Source organism: Cervus elaphus, chromosome 26 (assembly GCF_910594005.1).
Source record: "Cervus elaphus chromosome 26, mCerEla1.1, whole genome shotgun sequence".
Classification (NCBI taxonomy): domain Eukaryota; kingdom Metazoa; phylum Chordata; class Mammalia; order Artiodactyla; family Cervidae; genus Cervus; species Cervus elaphus.
The window spans coordinates 21,265,017-21,281,708 of NC_057840.1; the positions used below are offsets into that span (position 1 = coordinate 21,265,017).

The 16,692-nt window shown below is 41.0% G+C and overlaps 1 non-coding gene and 1 pseudogene across 1 annotated transcript; one reads left to right on the top strand and one right to left on the bottom strand.

The window, feature by feature from the left end:
- The first annotated feature begins 1,517 nt into the window (after positions 1–1,517).
- Positions 1,518–13,009, top strand: LOC122684358 (annotated as a pseudogene).
- On the bottom strand, positions 2,387–2,493 carry LOC122684550. Its single transcript, XR_006338092.1, has one exon. It is a non-coding gene; the product is annotated as a U6 spliceosomal RNA (small nuclear RNA).
- Positions 13,010–16,692: the final 3,683 nt, after the last annotated feature.

The window sequence follows — 16,692 nt, forward strand, 5'->3', positions numbered from 1 at the left end:
TTGCATGCAGCTGTCCAATTTTCCCAGCATTGCTTGCTAAAGAGATCGTCTTTTCTCAATTGTATATTCTTACCTCTTTTGTCACAGATTAACTGACTGTACATGAGTATGTTGATTTCTGGGCCCTAGCACATGAATTTTTATGAACACACATGTTTCATTATAACAGAACTGATTATATAACATTCAATAAATAGCCCCAGTTTTAACAATAAGGAAATTGAACCTTGCAGAAGTAGAGTATCTTGCCAAAGTCACATTTCAACTAAATTTTATCAAATGTCCATCTGGCTCTAAAGACTACCATCTTTTTACAGCAGTTTTTAACCATGTAAATACTTTCAGCAGAAGTAACATTAGATCAACCTGACCTTGTGCTGTTCCTTGTATATGCAACTTGGTTGATAGTTCCCATATATCTTATTCTAAGTAAGGATACATAGTCTAGCTTGTGTACACATGCATATATATTTATCTGAACTGTTCTCTTATTACCCCAAAGTAAACAAATTTGGAAATTTAAGGGACTTTTCTGGTGGTCCAGTGGCTAAGACTCTGCACTCCCAATGCAGGGGCCAAGATCTGATCCCTAGTCAAAGAACTAGACCCCACATGCCACAAATAAGAGTTCATATGCCACAACTAAAGATCCTGCATGCTGCAACAAAGATCCTACATGCTGCAACTAAGACCTGATGCAGCCAAATAAATAAAATAAATTTTTAAAGAAATTTCAGTGTCCAAGTAATGATTAAATGGTCTTGATAGATAAATGATGCATAATATGCTGCTGCTGCTGCTAAGTCGCTTCAGTCGTGTCCGACTCTGTGCGACCCCATAGATGGCAGCCCACCAGGCTCCCACGTCCCTGGGATTCTGCAGGCAAGAACACTGGAGTGGGTTGCCATTGCCTTCTCCGGATGCATAATCTATTTCTATCTTAAGTAGAACTGTAATTTTAAGTGTTAATGTTTTCTGTCTTCAAATATCCTTTTGTGTTTATGCATTTAAAGCACAAGATAAGTAATAACATTACCACTTCTCCCTGCCCTGCGGTACTTTCTCAGCAATGACATTGTTGGAATTATCCAGCTCTAACTCTAACATGGACCACGCATCACATGTACCACAAAACTACACGCATTAGGGGAGGCTAAGTAGTTCCCAGATCTGGGCCACAGTAATATGCTGCACCAGTCTGTGCAAAAGGATAAATGTGAAATGAAAATCTATTTGAGGGTTTCAGGCTAGTATATTTATTATGCCTTAAGAAAAACCAAGAGGGGGCGGGTAACAAAATGCACAGAAATTGTGAATTCATTGTGTCAAGGGGACTATAGGGTAGTGATATCTGCATTCAAGCCTAGACAGCTCAAGGATGAATTTAAGGTGCATATTAACTGGAAATTAAATGTTTAAAGCATTAGAAAAATGAGACACTAAGGGTGTATACAATGGGATGAGAGGTGTGGAAGAGGAAGCAGAATTAAACAATCTCTCTGAGAAGATGGCTCAGTTATAAATATATAAATTGCCTGCAGGGAAGGCATATGCCCTCCAACTTTTCAGAGATAAATGATTGTGTCAATGTAAAAAAAATGATTGAATTTTGAAAAGTAGATAAAGTCAACTAGATGAATTGTGATGCCATATTTTATTCTGTTATTCAGCACATTTTTCATCAAGACAGAAAATAAATTATCAGTGCCACACCTGAATCTTCTCTTCCTCCAAACCTTAGGCTATGCCTTGTTTATGAAAATACCTGATTTTTGCCCCATGAAACTGAAAGGAAGTAAAGAGCAAATGTCAGGTGAGTAAATATTCGTCTAGGTTTTAAAGTTACTGGGAGTTGTGAGATAAATCCAGGTCATAAGAAAAGTTCTGGCCATCTTGGCAGATCGCTTGCTCTTTCCAATATAAGCTATATAAACTTTACAGGGTCATAATAATTTTACCCTGAGTGTTACTTTAGATGTTTTATAAACATTATCCAAGACCCAACAGTTTAACTCCATCCTATAGCTTTTCATAAAACTGCATTAGAATTTTATAATAAACTAAATAAAATTATTTGAGAATATATATATATAATCATTCTGTAACTAATTTCAATGTAGCACAACATTGTTTCTTTTTTTAATTTATTTTATTTATGTATTTTTGGCTGCACTGGGTCTTCGTTGCTATGTATGGGCTTTCTCTAGTTGCAACAAGCTTTTCTGTATATTCTAAAGCTTTTACAATAAGCACTGCTATCAGAATACAAATTTGTCTTCAATTTAGACCATTTAGTTTTGCTTAAGTTGCATAAGATAATGAGGAGCTAAGAACTAACTTAAGAAAAGATTTTTTTTGTATGTAGTTCTTATTTTTTTTTTCTTTAAAAAATATGGAATGCTTAACGAATTTGCATGTCATCCTTGCGCAGGGACCATGCTAATCTTCTCTGTATCGTTCCAGTTTTAGTATATGTGCGGCTGAAGCGAGCACGTATGTTGTTCTTATAAATCATGGTCAAAAATTATACTTTAATAGAGGAAAACGAAATATTCATTAGTAAATCACCATTTTGATCAATCTAATTCTAAATTACTACTAGGGGCATATTTGCTTCTAGAGAGAATTGTTGTTTTCTTTTTTTTCCTGGCATGCCCTGTAGTGCTGTTTTTGCTTAATGAATCTTCTCTTGAACAGTGAAGGGGAGTACTATATAGTTCAGTGAGAAACTATAAATGTTACATGATTCACTTCCATTTAAAAGGAATCTTTATACTGAATTCCAACCAACCATGATATATATGCCTAAAAATGGCTTGATCTTTTGCAAGACAATTATTTTCAAAATTCATTTTGTCATATAGGATCTGGCTAGTTAGGTTGAAATTAACACCACCGGCTCATTTTTAAAATTCAATTTTAGAAGTTGTAAAATCACAGACCTAACTTTGTTTTCTTAGTGGTTTTACCATTTTTTTTTAATGTCGGTGACAATAAAACCCCTTCAACCTTGTACTATAACTAGCTTAATTTCTTTCAACACAAACCCATCCAGCAGCTTTACCTAGATACATTCAGTCTTTCAGTCTCCATTACTTATCCCAGGGAGATATTTCTGCCAATGGTATCTGGGATGATCCGTTGTCCCTGTGATGAGATGCTCATTGTTTGAAAACAAGTTCATTAATGTGATTAAATATCTCTTAGGAGCATGAGTCATAAAAATATTGATTATTATTGATTATTTACAAGTTACTCATAGGGATCCTGCTGGCAACCATCTGGTGTATAAGACTGAAAGCTGGAGGAAAAAAATAAAAGTCACTGGAATAATATAATTTAGTCTCTACATGTCTTTATTACATGTACATATTAAGTTAGTGAATTAGATGATAGTGGAATGAGATGAATGCTCTACAATAGCAGATAAATTTATGGAATTTAACACAAAGGTAAGTTAAAATTTTACTCAAAAGTGTATGTTGAAGGACAAAATAAAGTAGAAATAATATTGTAATTAATTGGCAAATGTATTAGGGAGTTTAGGATAGGCTATATAGTAACAAACGGACTTTCCTAATGGCTCACTGGGGCTTCCCTCATAACTTAGTCAGTAAAGAATCTGCCTGCAATGCAAGAGACCCAGGTTCAATTCCTGGGTGGGGAAGATCCCCTGGAGAAGGAAATGGCAACCCATTCCAGTATTCTTGCCTGGAGGATCCCATGGACAGAGGAGCCTGGTAGGCTACAGTCCATGGCAAACAGTCAGACACAACTGAGCGACTAAAAAGAGAGAGAGAGAGTGGCTCATTGGTAAACTATCAAGGGTGAAACAGACCACCAGCCCAGATTGGATGCATGAGACAAGTGCTCAGGGCTGGTGCACTGGGAAGACCCAGAGGGATGGGATGGGGAGGGAGGTGGGAGGCGGGATCAGGATGGGGAACACATGTAAATCCATGGCTGATTCATGTCAATGTATGGCAAAAACCACTACAATATTGTAAAGTAATTAGCCTCCAACTAATAAAAATACATGGAAAAAAAAAAAAAGAATCCACCTGTCAATGCAGGAGACACAGGTTTGATCCCTGGGTTGGGAAGATCCCCTGGAGAAGGAAATGGCAACCCACTCCTGATTCTTGCCTGGGAAACCCTGTGACAGAGGCCCCTGGTGGGCTACAGTCTACAGGGTCGCAAAAGAGTTGGACACAACTTAGGGACTAAACAACAAATAGTATTAATAACAGGTAGACTCTAAAATATATAATGGCTCACACACATTAGAGGCTTTCTCTCTTTCAACAGATCAAGGCCATTCTAATGTTTTGTTAACTATTTCTTCAAGTAGTGATTCGGGGTGCTAAGCTATCTGTGGCTCTCCAATCTCATGGGGCCTTTGGCTAGAATTCAAGAGTCCGCTAACCTCCAAAGGATTCAGGGCTGCCCATATATTTGCAAGGGAAAAGTTACATCACTGTTAACTTCAAACCAAAATTTGTCATTTCCTTTAATTATGAATATAGGCAAGAACCACAGAAAGCATTATCAGTACTTGCATCTTTGTAACAAATAAATCACAGGTTTGTTATTTTTTTTTATCATCACTGTTTTTGCCAAACTTTCAAAGAATCACTTATACTCAGCACACTTTCAAAATTACAGTGGTTATTACACTTTCCTCTAGATCTTGTATTTTAATACAAAACAAAAACAAAAACTTCATTGTGGTATGCAGGCTTTTGCATGGCCCCCAGGTTCCTGGCATTCACACCTTTGTGTAATACTCTTCTAGTGAATAGAGTCTGGTGAAAGTGATTCTATGTCATTTCTGAGATTAGGCCATAACATTTCAATCGATTCTGTGCCCTCTCTTTGAGCATTTGCTCTTGGGGAGGTCATGCTGCCATGACATGAGAACTCTGTGGAGGGGTGGATGTGACAAAGGACTGAAGCCTGCCAACAGCCGTTTGAACACGCTTAGCAGTGGATCTTTTCCCCAGTCAAGCTTCCAGATGGTTGCATCCCTAATTGTCACCTTGAATGTAGCCTTTTCAAAGACTCTGGACCAGAACTGCCCAGTTCAGCTGCTCCTGACCCACAGAAACCATGAAAAAAATGTTGTTTTATGGTAATTTGTTACAAAGCAATAGATAATGAATATACTCAGATATATTATGTATTACTGATTTTCTAAATATTCTGATAATTTTATTTAATACAGTTTGTTTCCTTTATAATTCTAGATTTGTATACATTTAACAAACATTCTGCAAAGGGATTCAGAGGCTTCTAATGTGTGTCAAAGGAATCCATTGTACAGTAAAGATTACAAGCCTCATTGTTGCTCTATGACCACCAGCAAAAGGAGAAAGGAGTATGGAGGAAGTATACTTTTTTATATTGGCCTAGAAGAAGACATCATTTCTGATCACATTTTATTGGTGTGGACTAGTCACATGACCACAACTTGACCCAATGAGGGCTGGGAAATGTAGTTCTTGGTGAACAGCCATTGCTAGCCATTGGTCCATGTAAGAGGAGGATATGCTCTAATGGATAGTGCCAGAGCAGATGTTCAAAATATAAAGAAAAGCAATGAAAATAATATGTACTAGAATAGAATCTTAAAGCTCATTTGAAAATTGAACACAGAGTCAAATGAAAGAAGCGGATGGTAATGACAAACCATTTTCTGTGAAGTGATTTTTATTCCAAATGATAAGACATCTGTAAATCTAAAGATGTGAAGAACTAATTTCGGTTTACCATCTAGATCAGAAAATAAGAAATAAAAATCTTCTTTAGTGTACCTTAAGAATAAATTTTTGAGATTATAAACATAGAATCTTAATTTTTCTAAATTAACTGAACAAGAATGTGATAGGATTGTTGGTGATTCATTTATTCAATAAACATCTGCTGAGGGCCTACTATGTAACAGAGACTGTAAGGAAGTACTGGGGAAAATGAGATGACCAAAACTGAGACAAGACCCAGAGAGCCTAGGATAAGGGAAATGGCCCAGCCAAGTAAATCCATAATGTCTTCTGCTCAGTACTGTGACATACATAACCACAGGGTGCTAAAAGCCATACACTGACAGCAGAATAATTCTTAATTACTTGTTTCATTTCAACATGCCTTGAGCTAAGATGATCAAATTAAATTGGAATGTCAAGCTCTAGTTGTTAAATAGGGTAAGATTCCTCTGGGAATCATTTATCAGGCCTTCCCAGAATCCCTGAATCCACAAAGTAAAGCTGTCCGTCAGTATTCACAGAAAAGAGTCCAATCCTCTGCTTATGGGATCATGGCAAGAAAGAATTTTTGGAGGTCCACCATGGGGTTCCATGCATGAATTGTTCATGTGAAACAATTAGTAATGCTATGTACCCACCAACATTTTCAAGATGACCAATGACTAATTATGACCGCTGGAGAAAAATCCAGACACAGGGAAACTGGGCTGCCAACAGTTGATCGGTATCGGGGGCTTCCCTGATGGCTCAGCAGGTGAAGAATCTGCCTACAATGCTGAAGACACAGGAGACTCAGATTCAATCCCTGGGTCGGGAAGATCTCCTGGAGGAGGAAATGGCAACCCACTCCAGTATTCTTGCCTGGAAAATCCAGTGGACAGAGGAGCCTGATGGGCTATTGTCCAAAGTGTCACAGCAATTCAGACATGGCCAAGCAACTGAGCATGCATCTTTGAGATTAGGCAACCTATTCTTTCCTTCAATGGTGGCAGCCCCATGCTCGGGTATGTGGCTTAATGAGCAGATGAACAGAATGCAGGCTGGGTCCCAGTCCCATGTGAACCCCAGCTGCACATCCTGGTGCAGACAGTAATCTACATAATCTACTGTCATGGGCAGAGGTTTTTGCATGAAAGTTCCTCAGTAAAACAGCACGTCTCCCGACTACATCTTTCTTCTGAACATCTCTCCCTTTGTGACCCTCATCTTCACAACTTGAGTTTTTAGCACCATGTCTATTATCCTTATGCAGCCAACAGGACAATGCAAGAATTATACTCAGTTTTATGATGCTGAATATTCATTCAACAAATATTTATTGATCAATTGTTCCAGTGGTCATGTATGGATGTGAGAGTTGGACTATAAAGAAAGCTGAGCGCCAAAGAATTGATGCTTTTGAACTGTGGCATTGGAGAAGACTCTTGACAGTCCCTCGGACTGCAAGGAGATCCAACCAGTCCATCCTAAAGGAGATCAGTCCTGGGTGTTCATTGGAAGGACTGATGTTGAAGCTAAAACTCCAATACTTTGGCCACCCGATGCAAAGAGCTGACTCATTTGAAAAGCCCTTGATGCTGGGAAAGATTGAGGGCAGGAGGAAAAGGGGACGACAGAGGATGAGATGGTTAGATGGCATCACCAACTCAATGGACATGGGTTTGGGTAAACTCCACGAGTTAGTGATGGACAGGGAGGCCTGGTGTATGCAGTTCATGGGGTCACAAAGAGTCGGACATGACTGAGAGACTGAACTGAACTGAACTGTTCCTTGGGTGAAGAAATTAAGTATTATGCATATGACAAGGATAAGAAATGAATTATCTCATCAAACACAATTTGATCAAACATCAAAAAAAAAAATTAACTTGATGCCAAAAAACTTATAAAATCATATCTTATTAAAATAGGCTTCATCATTGCATCGATCAGAAAAAAATACAGGGATGAGTGAGTGCTTGTCATAGCTCTATTTAAAGAAACATTTAATTTTCAAGAAGTCCTCTTTAAAAGGATCTAGCTGACTCTTAGAAAGATACTAATCCTGGCGTTCTGCCCAGCTGACAGCATTTTGCCTCTGTGGTAAGTAATCAGGACTCTTCCTTTGGTCAATAGTTTAAAGTTGTTCTCAAGCCTGGTGTCAGCACACTGGTGAGTTGTCATCAGTTGTACAACATTTTGAATGTAACTTTTTTCTTATCAGTGTGAACTGAGATGCTCTTTCCTTTTCCTTTTATCAAAGAGAAGCATGGTGGTGGGGGAACAGCTAGAATCATCATTCATCCCAGGTGACTATAACAGAGCAAATGATTCTGGAAACAGCAGCAGCCTCACCCGGGGACTTATTAGACATGTAAATTCTGTTCCTTCCACAGAACCACTGGATTAGAAATTCTGGGATGAGGTCCAGCAAGCCGTTGTTTAACAAACCTTCCAGGTGACTGTAATGTACACTCGAGTTTGAGAACTACTGCAGTAGACCCATTCCCGGTTGATTAAATTGTCCTTATATTGTAAATAAGATCAAGAAAGAATCAAATGCTGCTTTACATGATAGACTCAAGCTATTATTTCACAGATCGCCTGGAGGAGGAAATGGCAACCCACACCAGTATTCTTGCCTGGGAAATTCTCATGGACTGAGGAGCCAAGCGGGCTACAGTCCACGGGATCGCAAAGAGTCAGACATGACTGAGTGACTGAGCACAGTATTTCACAGATAGGATAAAAGTCATGCTCATGGGAGAAATATGGCGAATCTGGATAATGGAGAGAGATTAGTATTTGCGGAGGCAGTTGTATGTGCACCTAGGTAATTTGAGGCAGAGAGGGAAGATTGGCTGAAGCCGTCTCTGGTGGAAAGACTGAACTGGAATCTGACTACCTGCCATCTCCTCTCTAACTCTTGAGTCTTAGAAGTCATCAAAACTCTCCACTCTCGGGGCAGGGACAGCCTGCAGTGCAGGGACCTTAGTTATATACTGTATAGTCAGACCACTCAAGATGGCTGTTCCCTTGTACTCTGAGCCTCTGCTTTACCTATACCCTACTCACATGAATGTGCTGGCCCCCTGCCTCTTAGGCCAGAATGGCTCCACCTGCTAGTTTATTAAAGGAAAACCTCTCCTGATGCTCTTTAACTCAAGAAGCAAGGAGGGAAGTGCCTCAGTTGCTGGTTTCCCTGGTCGCCGATGAGCCAATCGCTGACGTCACTGCCCCTATAAAGGGTAGGCTCCTCCCCCGCATCAGCCGTGGCAAAGATGGCGGCTGTGCCCCGCTCACACTCCGCCACACATGGTCGTGTGTCACTCCAGGACCCTGCTTCAGATGGGTGAGACTCCCAACCTATGAAGCCATTTATGTCTGGGTCACTGTTTCTGAGCTCTTTCTTCAGTCTTGAGGTTGGGCAATTACAAGGCTTGCGGGCCTGAGGGGTGCAGCCCAACAATTGCCAAGCCAGCTGAGAGGCTGAGGAAACTCAGCGTTCTTGGGGAACGCCAAGGCACCAGGAAATAAGGACGTTAGGACGGGGAACAGAAAGCTGCGGGGGTGATGCCACGGTGGCCGTCCACTAGCATGTGGGGACCTGTGACAGGTGTCTACTGGGAGAGCTAGCTTTCTCTTTCATTATATTGATATTCTGTTAACCTCAGTCTTTTTCCAGCTTAAAAAGTAGCAGCCCCATCCTCATGGTTCATCTCATTGTAAGGGGTGGGCTTCATATAGACAAAATACAAGGACCAGGGTTAGCTACAAAAGACAAGCATACACCCAACCCATCACCCCTAAACAATTACAGACACAGGCTTCAGGGACGTGGACTTAGGAGCAGGTTTGTGAATTGGACTTGTTCAGTTACCCAGGAGGGCTTGGCTGGGGACCTGTGGCAATGGTAAAATAGTAAGAATACCTTGGGCTTCTGACTTGAGCTGCAGAAGGGGGCAAGGCAGTGATAGAGCGTGATAACCGTCATTGTTCCTGTGTCATCTGCAATGCGTTACAACAGGTGGAAGATATTACAAAAGGCCTGCCTGAGTCCTCAGGCAATGCAAAAAATACAGTGTTTGGAGTCTAGAACAGCTGTGTGTGTCATCAGAACCCCCATAGGACCCCTATGACTGTAAGGGTTATTCAGGGTAGGTAGGGAAGGGGTGTATGATCGGGCCACACAAGATGGCTATTCTCTTGCTCTTTGAACCCCCTGTTTAACCAGTCCCTGCTCCACCTGTGCCCTGTTCTCATAAACGTGCTTGCCCCTTAGGCCAGAAGGGCTCCACCTGCTACTTTATTAAAGGGCAGTATCTACTCTTGTGATGGTCATTAACCCAAGGGGCGATGAGGGACATGCCTCAGCTGCTGGTTTCCCTGGTAGCTGATGAGCCAACCTGATGTCGATTCTCTGTATAAACAGTAGCCTTCTTTTCCCTCCAGGTAGCGAAGACTGCTCCCATGTCTTGCCCACAGTCTGTTGCATGTGTATTCTCCAGGACCTGCTTGAGGTATGTAAGACCTCCCATCTGTTAAGCCATTGATGTCTCTGTCGCTATCTCTGGGTTCTTTTTCAGTCTCAAGGCTAGGCAACTACAAAACTTGCAGAGCTGTGGGGTGTAGCCGAACATACATACAGCTATATCCACTAGTTCATCCCTACATTTTTACCAAAATATATCTATCTCTCCTTGCCGTTTTTAACTCTTGGTGTCTCTGCTTTCTTTCCAAAAAGCTTTTTCTGCTCCTTTGCCCTCTTCCAACAGTGGCTTTTCCTTGTTTGCCACCTTTTCCTTCAACTGATCGTATCTCACTACTCACGCTAGGTGCGCATCTTTGTGTCCATCTCCAGTGTCTCACCCACTTTCCTCATCCCAAGCCACTGGCGAGCAAAATATTTTAAAAAGCAGTGGACTGTGTGAGACTTCCCTGGTGGTCCAGTGGCTGAGACTCCACATTCCCAATGCAGGGGCCCCGGGTTTGCTTCCTGGTCAGGGAACTAGATCCCACATGCCGCAGCTAAGAGAGCTCACATGCTGCAACTAAGACCTGGCACAGCCAAAATATAAATAAAAATATTTTAAAAAGCAGTGTCCTGCAGCACCAACTAGCTATAATATAGATGTGTAAGTCCTCCCCACATGCGTGCATGCTAAGTTGCTCAGTCATGTCTCTATGTGACCCTATAGACTGTAGCCTACCGGGCTCCTCTGTCCATGGCATTCTCCAGGCAGGAATACTGGAATGGGTTGCCATGCCCTCCTCCAGGGGATCTTTCTGACCCAGGGATTGAATCCATGTCTCTTATGTCTCCTTCGTTGGCAGGTGGGTTCTTTACCACTAGTGCCACCTGGGAAGCCCAGTCTTCCCCACCCCCACCTTTAAATCAAGTCTTATGGACCAGCCTACCTGAGGTACCCAATAAGCATGATTCCATAAACATGTGTGCATACACGATTTGAACAGTCTGCTTTCTTTTTCTCTGAGACCAACGTTTTTCAGTCAGTATAATGTCTGTTTTATTACCTTGCATTTGTTTAGGACTTGAATTCTTCCTAGCTGGAAAATGCTAGAAGTTCTAAAAAAGAAACTTGATGTTCTTTAAAATACTGTATTATAAGGCCCAGTGGAACGCCAACCTGAGCGGCGCCGCCCCTCTGCCCGCGCTCGGGCATCTTGGCCACTGCCTCGCAGCTGCGCCTGGCCTGGCCAGGCGGCCCTGGGGACTGGCATATTTCACCATCCATGAAAACTTCCCTGTAATTCTCCTCACTCCAGTATTAAAAATTACACCAAATTAAAAAAATATGAACGAATATCCTAAAAAAAGGAAAAGGAAGACTGTACATCCTTCTCGTTATTCAGATTCCTCTGGAATAAGCAAAATTGCAGATGGATTGAATGGAATTTTTTCTGATCATTGTTACAGTGTGTGTTCTGTGAGACAACCAGACTTAAAATATTTTGACAACAAAATCTTTGATTCTGATACAGAGACATCGAATGAATTGCCAAAATTTACAGGTGGAATCTAGGCCAGAAACAGAAATTAAAACTACCTGGTTCCCAGTCCTGTACTTAAAATTCTCGACCACACTGCCTTTCCTACAGAAAAATCTGCTGATATTGAAATTTGTGATGAAAGACTGTGACTCCCCTGAATCAGCCCACCAGCAAACCCAAGAAGAGAGCCCCATAAAAGTTCACACTGCTGAAGATGTTCCAGTTGCCACAGAAGTGCATGCAATTTCTGAAGACTGGGATATAGAGACAGGAAACCATTCCTCTGAGAGTCTCCAAGTCCATCAGCTGGTGGCTGATGAAGAGCTACCAGCAAAACTTTGCAGAATTGCTGACAAGAGCCAAGCTTTGAATGTGAATGCTCAGCAGAAATGGCCTTTACTGAGAGCTAGCAACAGTAGCCTCTATAAATGTGAACTTTGTGAGTTCAACAGAAAATATTCTGATTTAAAGCAGGCGTATGATCTTGAAGCACAGGTGTACTGGTTCAAACGTGTGTCTAGTATGCAAAGAGAGTTTCTCTACCAGCATGCTTCTGATCGAACATGCCAAACTGCATGAAGAGGATCCTACATTTATAAATACTGTGATGATAGACAGTAATTTTTGAGAACTTCAGCCAGCGCATTGCAGACACCCATTTTAGTGATCACCTTTATTGGTGTGAGCAATATGACATACAGTTCTCCTCAAGTAGTGAACTCTACCTACATTTCCAGGAGCAGCTGTGGTGAACAATATTTGTGTCAGTCCTGTGAACGTGAAATGAGTGATCCAGAAGACTTGCACAGCCATGTGGGAAATGAGCATGCATGTAAATTAATAGAGTTAAGTGGTAAGTATAACAATGGAGAATGTGGACAGCATAGCCTCTTAAGCAAAATCACATTTGACAAATGTAAAAACTTTGGAGTAGACTTCATACAAATGGTAACAGACATGTTGCTACTGAACACAGTAAAATTTTCCCCTATGTTTGTGATGACTGTGGGAAAGGCTTCTCAAGTATGCTGGAATATTGCAAACATTTATCTGAAGGGATTTATTTATGTCAATACTGTGAATATTCAACAGGACAGATTGAAGATCTTAAAATTCATCTAGATTTCAAGTATTTGACTGATTTGCCTCACAAACGTAGTGACTGATGAGGTTTGGAAATGAAAGGGAATTAATAAGTCACCTGCCAGTCCATGAAACAACTTGATTGTTCTCTTTAACTTCCATAATGTTGATGTGAAATAATAAATTCGACTTTTTTGGAGGAAAAAACATACTGTATTATAGCCTTTTGGGTTTCCTCTATTAACATGTGAGCCAGCCGGGCAAGTGGACTGCATACCTGCTGTGTGCTTTTCACATACCTTTTTGATGTGCAAACTATGTGTTACTCGAAACACTTGATAAATAACTTATGAATGCATGCCTTTTTAGAATGACAGGATGACTTATAGGCAATAGGAAAGATGTTGATAAAGAAAATTCCAGATCATTGACTTCTTAAAGTATTTCAGATCTGGTAGATCTATTTCTATACTTGTGTTCTTGGAATAAGCCTACAGCTTTCCTCTGAATATGTGAAAAGACTGCTAAAATCTAGCATAATAGATTCTGCAGAGGCCATTTTTTGCCTTAAGTCAAATTGCTGCTTAAATGAGAGTCATTAAGAAATGGCAGATTCTCTCATCTTTTCTACATCAAGTTCTGTAGTACCAAAAAACCTAAATGGGTTATATAAGAAGATGTCCTTTTGCATTAGAAATGCGTTCTAAAGGGGTAGGCCATCTGCAGCTCACTCATATGAATAGAGTGTTGTTTTAGTCGCTCAGTCGTGTCCGACTCTTCTCAAACCCCATGAACCCAGGCTCCTCGGTCTATGGGATTTTCCGGGCAAGAATACTGGAGTGGGTTGCCATTTCCTTCCCCCAGGGATCTTCCCTACCCAGGGGTTGAACCCGTGTCTCCTGCATTGCAGGCGGATTCTTTACCACTGAGCCACCAGGGAAGCCCATAAATAGAATAGCTTTGGCTAATAGAAATACAATGAATGGCATAGATGTAATATAAAATGCACCAGTAGGCATATTAAAAAGAACAAAAAACTATTAATAAAAACACACTGCTCCCATCCTACCAATGAGAATCTGCATAAACTACAAAATATTTAGAGCCTGCCAGAGCTAAGGTTGCAAACCTATTGAATCCAAAAAGTAAAAGCACCTCCTAGAAGAGAGGTTGTGACAACTGCCTTCATCTCTGACATGGCCGTGAACAGGACAGTGCAGAGAAGAGGAAGCTTCCACAGACGCAGGTAAGAAGACAACAACTGAGCAACCGAGCTTGCAGTGAAATTTAGCTGACGTGGCCCCTTTTAAAAAAATTTTTATCTGCTTATTTTTGGCTGTGCTGGATCTTCACTGTTGCGCGGGCTTCTCCCTAGGTGCGGCAAGCAGAGGCTACTCTTCATCGTGGTGCGGCAGCTTCTGGCAGAGGCTTCCCTTGTTGTGGAGCATAGGGTTTAGGGTGTGTGGGCTCAGTAGTTGCAGCTCCAAGGCTCTAGAGCACAGGCTTAATAGTTGTGGCACACAGGCGTAGTTGCTCCATGGCATGTGGGATCTTCCTGGACCAGGAGTCGAACCCTTGTCTCCTGCATTAGTAGGTGGATTCTGTACCACTGAGCCACCAGGGAAGCCCCTGACAAGGGCTCTTAAAATCCTTGGGAGACACAACTCTCTTCCATAGACTTTCATGGAGTGCTTGTGAGAGACTGGGGGCAAAGCAGGAGAGCTGAAGGATACACCAGCTGAGGCACACGTCTGTGGGGCCTGCTGAAATCTGAGGGCCAAACCAGAGGATAACAAAGCCACAGGCGCTTTCGGCCTTGTGCTGCTTTTCATAGTTTTCAGCTGGGGGAGAAGCAACTGTATGAGAGGACCCCCAACCCCGAGGTAAAACATGGGGCCTGCTGCAGGGGGAGATCAGGAGAGTTAAAATAAGCTCTTCAGGCATACAGTTTCCAAGTATATCAAAGACGATATTTTGAGGCAACCCTTGAATAACTCGGTAAAGAATCTGCCTGCGATGCAGGAGACAAGGATTTCAGCCCCTGGGTCGGGAAGATCCCCTGGAGGCGGGCATGGCAACCCACTCCCAGTATTCTTGCCTAGAGAATTCCATGGACAGAAGAGCCTGGTGGCCTATAGTCCATGGGGGTCACAAAGATTTGCACACGACTGAGCAGCTAATACTTCCATTTTCAAATAATTTAATCTGTGGTGAGCTGAATCTAACCATAGAGACCAGCCCCAGCTCAGCTACAGATTAGTTGCACTCAAACTTCATGGCTAACATCCTGATGGAAAAAAAGATCTGCCCCTTGCTGGACATAAAATTTATTTCAGCCCCTTCAATTTTTAAACATTATATACTGCATTCCACCAAAATTACAAGGCATGCAAGGAACCATGGCTTTGTCAAGAAACAAAATGTTAATAAAATTGAATGTTTGACAGTTATGACAGAGCTGTTGAAATTACCAGTTAGGGACTCTTCCAGAAAAAAAAAAAACCCCGATAAATATGTTAATGAGCCTAGTTGGCTAGGTGCACAGTATGAGTAAATGGTGGATTTTAGCAGAGACATGGAAACTATAACAAAGAGCCAAAGGAAAAGGCTAGAAATAAAAAATGGTCTCAGAGATGAAGAATGCTTCGATAGACTTATCAGTAGACTGAACACAGCTAAGGAAGGAATCGGTAAACTTGACAAGTCAATAGAAATTACAGTAAATAGGGAAAAAGAAGGGAGCAAAATAAGTATTGCATTCTTTAGAACTGATAAAATAATCAGCCCACAGATCAAAGAGACTCAGATACACAAAAAGATTCAATAACTATAAACAAAAACCCACACAGACACATCATAATCCAAACTGTTAAAGGGAAATCTTGAAAGCAACCAGAGAAAAATACACTACCTAAAGGTGAACAATTACACAAATAACAGCTGACTTCTCAACAAAAACCACTGAAGCCAGAGGATAAAAGGTAAATGCTGGGTCAAAAAGTAAATGCAATTGTAGTTTTATTAAATATCACCAAAATGCCCTTTAAGAGAATTGTACAAATTTGAAAAGCCACAGGCAATGTAAGAGTGCCCATTTGCCCAAAGAGTATGTTATACTTTTTCCAATTTGATAAGCAAGGAATAAAATCTCAATGTAGTTTCTTACAAGCAAGGTCAAACACTATTTGACATGGGTAAGAGTCATTGCCTTATTTTTGGATGAGTTGTCTCTTCATATACTTTATTCATGCCTTTTCCCCTTTGCTTGAGTTTTTAAGATAGATAAACATATTGACCTTTAACTATGATATATTTTGCAACTTGTGTCAGCCTGACTTTGACTTGGTTTATGGTATTTTTTGCCCTGAAAATATACAATCAAATGTGTCCATTTTTGTTTTGCTACTTCTGGACTTTCAGTCGTAGTTGAAGTCTTTCATCTCACTCAAGATAAGGATGAATTCACTCGGGTTTTCCTCCAGTCCTTGTGTGATTTCTTCTTTTATTATATTCAAATCACTGGTCCATTGGGAATTCAGTCTTAGATTTTATGCTTCACACCATATATAACTTTTTCCAAACAACCAGCCAGTTGTAGCATCATTTATTGAAATTCCTTCTTGCTCTCAGTGACTTGAAATACCAGTTTAAAGATTTCGTATGAGCTTGGATCAACTTCTAGATTTTTTGTTTTGTGTTCCACGGGCTTGTATATTCATGGGCTATTCAGTTCAGTTCAGTCACTCAGTCGTGTCTGACTCTTTGTGACCCCATGAACCACAGCACACCAGGCCTCCCTGTCCATCACCAACTCCCGTAGTCCATCCAAACCCATGTCCATCGAGTCGGTAATGCC